Consider the following 10,296-nt stretch of genomic DNA (forward strand, 5'->3'; position numbering starts at 1 on the left):
TGCATAAGACAAACGCAATATTATAGTATCACCCATCATTATTTGTGTAAAGTCTTAATTTTTGCTTTTGTGTATTTCTTTTTTACAATATGATATTGTTATATTACTAGCAAGAGAGGGGACACTCTAGCGTGAACACAATGCTTGATCACTAAAGACTTCTGACTCAGGCCAAGAGCAGACCCTTGTCACTTATATAAGTACAAAATGGCATATTTGTTTTTGTTAGATTTCGTTACCAAAAATAAGAATTTGTATTGTCAAGGGGGTCTAGGTCTCCGGTCTTGTTCACTTGATTGAACATGATACATAAACTATTATAAATCTCTTTACATTGTTTTTTATTCCCACGAATAAAAAAAAAAAGAATTTACATTTAAAACCCAAACGTGAAGGGCGGCATCAATATATTTTTCCCAAGAATTTGGTGAAAATAAAGGAAAAACCAATCCAGTTTCCAGATTAGGTGCAGCCCAAAGGTTGACACTCAGCATTTTGAAATAACTTTTGGGGTGTTGCTAGGTGCACCCAGCAGAATTGCTGGTGCACCCAACATTTTATCATCTTTCCAATTTTGCCCCTTACACAATCTTACGGAAGAACTTCTTCTATAAGAATTTTTCCCTCTTAAGCAAGACTCAAACATGTGACTTTCAGGTTATTAGCTCAATGCTCTAACCAACTAAACCGATTACGTTATAAAATAAATAATATTTCTATACATAACATTAAAATTTCATTGAAGAAGATGTACTACTTAGACTCAAACCTATGACTACGTTATTAGCTCAATTAGCTCAACGCTCTAACCAACTGAGCTAATGAGCCAATTATGTTATAAAATAAATAATGTTACTATACATAACATTAAAATTTCTGATGTATATTTAATGCGCATATAAATTTAAATAATAAATTTTGTAACAATTAATTTTGATATAAATCATACGGATTATTTAATCCGTATATTTTTTTAAAAATAAAAAATATTTACTATTACAAAAAAAGAATATACAAGACATGGATGCCCTACAAGAACACAAGGTCCCTTCTTTTACACCTTACCCCTGGTCGAGACAGCTTGAATACAGGAGATAGGGAAGAGAATAAAAAAAATGATAAATCGACAACTCTGTTCAGCACAAGGGGGAAGAATTCCTTAGAAAAGTTACACAGGATCACAGGCACTGCCAGTGAGTTTTGGCTAAAAGTTACGTGCACTCCTGAAAATCCAATGAAAAATGCGGTGAATATCAGCAAAAATGATGGCATCTCATTACACCGCAACATAAAAGAGCATCCCTTGATCAAATGAATACAGTAAAACCGAATGCTTAAAGCAAAACAATGTTTTTAAGATACCAGACTTTATAAATAGTTTTGCTGGCAGTGAACTCCATTTTTAAATTTTAAATTACAGTTAGCAAAACCATTTCAGTTCGATTCCCTGGCCATGCACTCCATTTTTAAATTACAGTAATCCCCTTCATCTTCAGGATCAAACTGTTTCAGTTATCCTAAATCCTAATGCATTGTAAAGTATCTGGAATCAGATCAGGCAGGGTAGTTACTCAAGTATGAGAAGAATTGCACAATAGGTAGCAGTTCTAAGGCAAATAGAAAAGGCAATGGGACCAGCTTAGCTTCAGTTATGAATTACGATAAACACTGCATTTCAATTTTAAACGTTGAAGTTCATATTGACATCATATATTTATATAATATCCTTTAAAGTGCAGGGTGCACCTATATTTGGGCAATCATCGATGAGAAATTCAACAAGTTTACACAAATTCATAGATAACTATCAAGTTGCTCGTGCTTGTCTAAATATTTTAACAGTTGAGTTTTTCATCAATGATGAATGCTGATCCACTCTGTACCTAACACATCAATCTGGAGGAGCCAAATCCTAGATTTTGACAGTGATAACCATGCTCGAGTAAAAAAAATATATATTTTTATAGTTAACTATCAAGAATAAAAAACACAATATCACAACAAAGAAAACAAAAAGATAGAAAATTGACCTGGAAGAAATTGACTGGGAATTTACAGCCCCCCTAGGAGCACTTGCTTGCCATGCCCTATGATCATGTTCCTTGCTAATCCGCATTGCGGCAACCTCCTTTTCCATAGAAGCAACTTCCCTACGCATTTTTCTGGCCTCAACTTCCATAGCCTTGCTCAATGTATCAACCTTCTTTGCCAACATCTTCCAACATTAAAACAACAAAATGAATTAGAAGAGGGAAAATGTGGAATCAGTAATCTTATTTAAGAAATGAGATGATACCTCTATTGCATCATCCTTGTCTTTAAGAGTCTGGTCTTTTTCATGACAAGCCTTCCTCAGAGATATAACCTCTTTTTGCAACATGTCATACAGCATTCCTGAAACATAGTCTTCATTTTCTGATTTAGATTTTTCGACTGGAGTACCATTTGCACTCTCCTCATGTGTAGTAATTGTTTCCCTGGTGATGGTCTGATTATTGTAGTTTGTTGGCATGTTATCTAGCCCATTTGCATCTGAAGTTGGCCTCTCTCTCTCCAGGTTTCTACTACCACCATCGAACGATCTCGATGAAAGTTTGGCATGTTTTAGTAGCACATTAGCACTGTTTGATCTTAGAGACCCTGATCTTGAAATTGAGTTTTTCCTCGATTGATATCCATTGGAAGAAGAGGCAGAGAGACTCTCAGCTTCACCAAAAGATTGTCGTCGTGAAGGCCCAGTGCCAATGTTTCTTCCATCTGATACAGTGAATTTGGAATTACCATTAGATGTCTTAACCCTTTCTTCCAAAACTTTGAAGCGCAATTGATATTTTTCCTGTCATATCAATTAAACATTTTAGCAGAAGCTTTTCAACAGGAATTGAGTGTTTGGAGTCAAATAAACATATTATATACCTTCATTTGAGCCTCTGCCTTTGCAGTGCGCTCAGCTATAGCCAATTTATCACGTAATTGTTGCATTTCACCCTACAAAATAATGGAATTAATGTTTGGAAGACCCACATCGCCTGCCTCAATTCTCAAGGTGCAACTTATATATCTGTTCGGTAACTTCACTTAATGTCAATTGGTTTTAAACTGAAATCTAACAATTAACTCAAGTTTTCAGTAAAATCTCAACAGCTCCATCTAATTTATGTGCTATCAAATCACATCATTCTAGCATTCAAATTCTTGCAAATAATATTAAAAACATTTCTCAGATTCTCTTACAGTTTTTCCACTTATGACTGACTACTGGTTTCAAATCAGGGAAGCACTTTATCATTTTTTTTATCAGTAAATGCTAGTTGTTATTTTTTGTTACGTCAATCAATGACAAGAATATATAGGGAATGTATGGTATATAGCAGAACAATTGAAATAAAATAGTAAAGACAAATAATCTATATAAAATAGTAGAAACAAATATTGGGAAGTCAAAGGGTAAAAAGCTATATAATATCTGTGTTGGCTCCAAAACCTGAGCTAGAAACACCTGCCTCATCAGCATGTCAAGAGGAGGCAACAAGAGAAATACAAATTGCCATAGCTACTTTGTTGATCATCAATTTTATTTCTTTCTTACCCTCTCTCTACCAGTCAGTGGTCCTCTAACCTTGGCATTAGATATATAAACATTTGATCATAATGTAACCAAGAAGACTAGTGTCAAAGATTAGAACAGGAAAAATGAGTAAATGGCATATCGTATGTATGACACTCTGAAAACATCAATCAACAGGAGTATTTTGTGAACATCTGCTGCAAGAAACATCCAAGTAACTTGCAAAAGACAAAGCAAAAGCAATTTCTGAGCTGTTCACATGCCTGAAAAAATTTTCTTTCTTCTAGCCACTGCTTCACTGGCATCACTTTATCATTAGCATCTTTCCACTCATTTGCAACTACAGTCGCAACCCTGTTTGCAGTAACTTTGGCACGAGCTACTTCCCGCTCCAAAATTTTCCTTTCCTCCTATGTCAACTTTGATCGTTAGAACTTATAAGCAGCCAAGAGCATCTGCAACAGACTCAAAACAACAACCAGTATATATGATGATTATCCAAAGAATGTTAATATTTACATTCATCTCTTGCACTTTACGCTGGTAATCACGGACAGCATTAGCAGCAGCCCCACCAGCCAAGACAGCCTCTTCAAGCTCACGAACAGTTTGAGTTAGTTTTTCAACTTCAGCAACCTTTTGCCGAAGGATTTTGTCCAAGATTTTGTTCTCCTCCTAACATAAGAGTGTAACATGCTTCATTAAATTTTGCATTCCACAAATTGAGTATGTAAAATATGTGCCTTACTAGCAAGTATAAGCACAAATAATTTTATTCTAAAAAAAGAATCACAAACCTGGCATATTTCAATCTGTTTCATTAACTCTTGATTTTTGTTTTGCAGATCATCAACCAAGGATGCTTTTGCCAAAGCAATCTGAACAGTTCTCTCAGCCTCAAGAAGAGCAGCCTCCTTCGATTTGGTTAGCCGATCCAGTGCTCTGTTGTCATCCTGCAGCTTTGCCACCTAAACAAATATAGCAACAAGGATAAATAATATAGACCCCTTTGGTCTTGATTCTGATCATGGAATGAGACATCCATGGGACATTGAATAACTGAATAAACTACCATCCGGTCCCAGCTAAAAGCCAATTCAATGCATGACATAGCCATCAAAATGTACCTCCATCCTAGCAAGCTTGAGTTCTGCCTCCAGGGGTGCAATAATAGCTTCAATAGGAGGCATTTCATCGTCTTTCTGTGCAGCATGAACCCTTCGAAGTGTGGCTTCTGCAGCAAATTGTGCAGCCCAGTGCTGCCCTTTTCTCCTCATTGATTTTTTTTATTTCAAGGTTTCTGTCAAACATATAAGTAATAAGTGGCACTGGAATAACGGTTATTGTGAGAAGCGAAGAAAAAATTCAATGAGGAAATATCTAGTGTAACTGCTAGTACTACCTTGCTTTCCAGAAGAGCTTCAGCTGCTTTTAGCTTTTCATCCACCTTGATCAGCTCATCAGTTAGCTGAGATGATTAAACAAATGAAAACACAGGTGTCAAAATATTGAAATTTGAAATTTTTAACTACCAAAATCTTCATTACACACAGAATTCACATAGCAAAAACCTCTGAACATTTATACTTCAATTCAAAGAATTACTAAAAGCATGAAGTTCTAGAGAGATGACAATATTCTGAAGTGAATGTTTACGGTAGAGCATTGTTTTGCTTTGTCAAAGATAACAAGGAAAACAGAATGTGGCAGCTCATTGCTTCAATGGAATACTTGTTCATTCCACATAATACCAAGGTTCCTTGTGAAGAAAAATACAACTAGAAAAATATTAAAGCAAATATCAATGTCAGGACCTTGTAACAAAACAGTCAAGGACAAACAAATAATACAAAATTGTCACACAACTAATAATACAGTTTCCTCATATATCATCTCAGTTTTCGGAGATTTTTTTTAATCAGCAAAAATATGTATATATTATATATAATAATAAAATCAGTACAAGTGGTACAGTTGTATATACATTCTAGAGTCATGATGTGCGGAGCTATGGTGTCCTAATACAAGCTTTAGTGCAGGTATTAGGCAGCCATAGATCTGTATCTAAACAAGGATCCCAACCACAAAAATATATAATCTAATCCCCCCCTGAACACAGAACTCAGCCCTGATGTTGCTGGACCAAGAGTGGAAAGGAATGTCAAATCCTTCCTCCATATTTTTAAGCCATGTCCGGCAGAAAAATAATGCATCATCCATCAATTTTTTACCGTTGAAGCTTTCATTTGAGAAGACTATCCTGTTCCCATGGTACCATATACACCAGGTCAGAGAAACATGTAAGCATTCCCCACTGTGTAGCTCCCACTTGGATCCCCCTCCCAAATCCAAATGTCTTGTTGCTGAACTTGTACTGTCAGACCCTCTATGTCCTCCATAAATTTTGCAGCTATGTCTATATCACCCTCCAAAAATAATCTCCTCCACTGGAACTGCCATTCCCAATCTCCATTTGTTGTCACCCCTAGCTGCTGGATATATTGTTGTTGCTGTTGAGAAATTCAGTACATTCTTGGGTACTTCGCCAGCAATGAAATTTATTGCTGCTTCTATAACCCCAAAAAAATGTTCAAAGCAAATTCACTAGCCAAATAGAAATTAAATTCACTGTATGAAAACAAACAAATAACTCAAAGGACATATCATCTTCTAATGTACAATTCAGTCTGCACTTAATCAAGAAAACCAGAAATGCCTAATTTGATGGTTCAACGAGATAGGCACTATTCTATCTCACAAAAAATACAATTTTCTTTTCTTAAAAAAATACAAAGCATATTAACAAATTAACGCATTTAGAGAATTTGACGAAGAAAGATTTAGATACCTCTTCAACCCCCCTTTCCTTAAGACGCTCTGAATTCCTCAATGACTTAATTTCCGCAAGTGCATCCCCAAGCTCTCTGTCTTTCTCTGCAAACCAGCCAATCAAGTGTTAAAAACAAAAGGAAATAATCAGTAAATAAAAAAATTGGTTTCTCACAAGTCTCCTCCTTCGGGGGCAATCCTGTTCGAGTCACCATTGAACACTAAATGTGGACACCTCTCCCAGTGGGGATTCGAACTTCCTCTAGACACTCCGTTGGTAATTAATAATTAATAAATAACAATCAAAATAAACCACCATAAATTAAAGATTATTTACTAAACACAAAGTAAACAAATAAACATATATATATATATATATATATATATATATATATATATATATATATAAAGCAAGTTCATTTCTCAATTAACATTTTAAAAAGCTTAACTTTAGCAAGCTCCCGATAGAGAAACTGAGAAGAAGCGATTAATTTATTCTCGGTTTTTATGAATTACAATATAACACAATCTTTTACAATATAACAAAATTGAGAAGTTAGTGATGTAGTGAAAATGAATTTGAAATGGGTGCATGCCTCGGAGTTCGTTCTGGAGGCGCGTGAGCTCGACGCGGACCGGATCGGAGCCGTGGAAGAGGGAGATGAAGTCGTCGGAGGGCTTCTTGGGGCGACCCTTCAAGGCCTTCGCGTCGGCGTCTCCGGCATTCCCAATGTGGCTGCTCGCCATCACAGATATGCTAATGCTTGCTTCAATCTCATATAACAAACAAGAACAAGATGAACCCTGACCACAATTTCAAAATCAAAAGCCAACGAGAGAGAGAGAGAGAGAGAGAGAAAGGAGAAAGGTGCGTTTGTATTGTTGTAATGTAAGTGTGTGTTGTGTTACTGTGTTAGTTTGTTGTGGTGTTGTGTGTGTAGTGACAGTGATATTAAGGAGTGGGCAATGTTTGGAAGAGAAATAAGTCAAGGATTTTAATTAGGGAAGGGACGGTCCTAATCAATTCATAATCCAAAAAGGTCCAAAACTATTGGTATCTTTTGGTCTGCACTTTTTTGTTATATAACAAAAAAATCAGTTAAATTGCTTTTGTTTTAAGTCCAATTAAATTTTTTAAACCATTACAATTAGTTTATCTGAGTTTTGGATGGAATTTTGAGTTATTTTTATAAGTTTTTATCTTTTAACTTCACTATACCCCTTCTAATAATAGTGTATTATGTGAATATCAAATTCAGATCATTTCTCATATTGTTATTATAGTTATATCTATTAGGTAATCAAATTGTTAAAACTTTAAAATTATTAGTTGTTAATTTTTATTTGGTTAAAGTAATAATAGAGATTGTATTTAAAATTTTAAGATTGTATTAATAAATAAAATTATTGATTACATTTTTCTCTAAAATGTACATATGAAATAGCAGATGTAATAATTTTGTTATTTCTTTATTCTTTTTTCTATTTCCTTTTTCTTTGTTTTTTTTAAAAGAGTTGAAGATTAATCTGCTTCAATTCTATCATTTAAAAGACATCTAACAAAAAAAATAAAATAAAGGAGTTATAGCTTTTAGAATTTGACGAATTTTTTCAATAAAAAAAAGAATTGGATGAATTTTAAAATGAAGTATTTTAACCCTTAAATTCATCAAAGTATATAATATTATCATAAAGTTTTTCCCATGAAATTCTTCCTTCCTTCACAACCATCACTACCCACCCCTTGGTTGTTGTTAGGCTTTCGCTGTCAACACCTCTCCCTTTTTTCTACCACCCTCATTCCCAAATTAAACCCTCGGACGACAAGGATCCTTCTTGACCTTGGTGTTATATTTTTAGGGTTTTGAACCGCTAAAAAATGAGTTGCTGTTAAATTTGATAAAATATTAATAAAATTAAAACCACAAAATCACTTAACGGAAAATACTTGATAACAAGAATTAAAAATATAAACATACAAAAATATCATAACTAAGATTGGTAAAAAATTTATTCAGAGACTAAAACTAAAAACTCAAAAAGGTTCATGAATTAAAAGCTTAATTAACCTTGCTTATAAGTTTCTTGTTGATCTTGAGACTAATCTCACGTCGTTATCTTTTTTTTATGAAGCTTGGTGAAGGAGAACTAAAGCCTACAATAATGGCTTTTACAACTAATTGATCCTCCTATTAAATAATTATGTTACTTTAAAGTTCAATAATACTTTTTCTTGTAAATTAATATATTTTTAATAAAATTATTTGTAAAAAAAATCTTAATACAAATCATAATATTTGGTATACAATTTAGTTAAATATTTGTAATTAAAAAATTAAAAAGGAGATTAATTTAGTTTTTTAAATTTATTTTCTCTTCAAATATTTTTCTTATTATAAAAATATTTATGTCTTTAATAAAAAAAAACATAATGATGCAGCACACAAGACACACACGTTTTATATTTTTCAATAAATTTTAATTAATTACAAAGAAAATATTATAAAAAGAGTATCCCTAGCATTATTTTTTATATCTTCTTATATTGTAATGCTTTTATTTTAGATTTATGAGTCGTGTGATAGTTTTAGAATCTATTTCATTCGTGATTTATGACATTATTCTTCTTTTACTTTAACTATGTTACTCTTTTAAATAATTCTTTTTGAACTCAATAACTTTCTTAGGTAGTATTAAAATAGAAGGTTGTGTCAATAAAATCTAATTTAATAGATTAAGCATGAATTATTATAAACTCTTGATATTATCTTTGATTTCTATAGATAAAAAAAAATAAAAGTTTCATTTTATGATTTATTATCATAAATATTTTTTTATGCAGTTATCATAAATCTATCATCTCAGTTAAGAGCATACTGCATAATGATTCATAAAGTCTTCTTTATGCTTTACCTTCTTTATATTTATCTTCATAAGTAAAAGTGGTATTGTTATTGAAAGGATAGATTGCAAATTAAAGATTTGTGTGATTAGTTTATGAGCATTGTTTGAAATTAATAAACATGCTCAAATTAAATATCGTTGAAATGTTTTTCTTAATGAAAAATGTAAGGATATTTTAATAATTAGTTATTTTGTATATTTTTTTGCCAAGAGTGTAGTTAATTGTTTTTATATTATAATTTAGGGCGATAAGATCCATGCTACAATCAAATTAAGGCAATCACATGAAAACAATTTTAGGAAATCATTCAAGAAGGATTAATTTATATTTAAAAAATATATTAGTGGTTTAACCTAAACCAAAATTCAAGACTATTAAACATAAGTATAAGCTTAATTAATTTTATTTGTCACAAAAGTCACTGGAAAATTGTGGACAATATATTGTAATTTGTTGATATATTAGATGGACAATATGACTTTCTCTTAATTAATTGGTTAGAACTCTTTACGTATTTTGCATTTACTATTTTTTTCTGAATGAGTTTACATTTACTGTTATTTAATGATTTTGACAAGTTTAATATATTAAATAATATTATGATAATGCAAAGCATCTTAAATGATCTGCACATACAAATTAAGCAATTTGAAAATATGGATTTAATTGGTAAAAACGAAATTTTTTACGGGATTAATCAGTCACAAAATGTCACATCTTAACATAAAATTCCTAACTACCTTAAGTCACATATACTATACTATGTATTATAATTGGTCGACAGTTAAAAAAAATACACTAACATGTATAAATTCCTGTAACGTGGACAACATTCAATCATAGAGACATTACTGGTATAAATTATTAATTAATAAGCATGTTTTTATGTGTAATTTTTTTATTTATGCCTATTATCTATTAATTTTGCTAATAATTAATCTTAGCTAAAAAAAATATGTTTGATCATTAACAACATTCAAAGCCTGTATTAATC

At 32.3% G+C, this 10,296-nt stretch overlaps 1 pseudogene across 1 annotated transcript; it reads right to left on the reverse strand.

Annotated features, from left to right (window-relative positions):
* Positions 1–931: 931 nt before the first annotated feature.
* On the reverse strand, positions 932–7,324 carry LOC100799164 (microtubule-associated protein 70-2-like; annotated as a pseudogene). Its single transcript, XR_005890726.1, has 11 exons — positions 6,994–7,324; positions 6,417–6,502; positions 4,971–5,036; positions 4,696–4,867; positions 4,366–4,536; positions 4,088–4,243; positions 3,832–3,978; positions 2,917–2,988; positions 2,297–2,836; positions 2,031–2,215; positions 932–1,223 (listed from the first exon to the last, which is right to left on the reverse strand). The product of XR_005890726.1 is annotated as a microtubule-associated protein 70-2-like (transcript).
* Positions 7,325–10,296: the final 2,972 nt, after the last annotated feature.

The sequence above is a fragment of the Glycine max genome, chromosome 3 (assembly GCF_000004515.6).
Source record: "Glycine max cultivar Williams 82 chromosome 3, Glycine_max_v4.0, whole genome shotgun sequence".
NCBI lineage: Eukaryota > Viridiplantae > Streptophyta > Magnoliopsida > Fabales > Fabaceae > Glycine > Glycine max.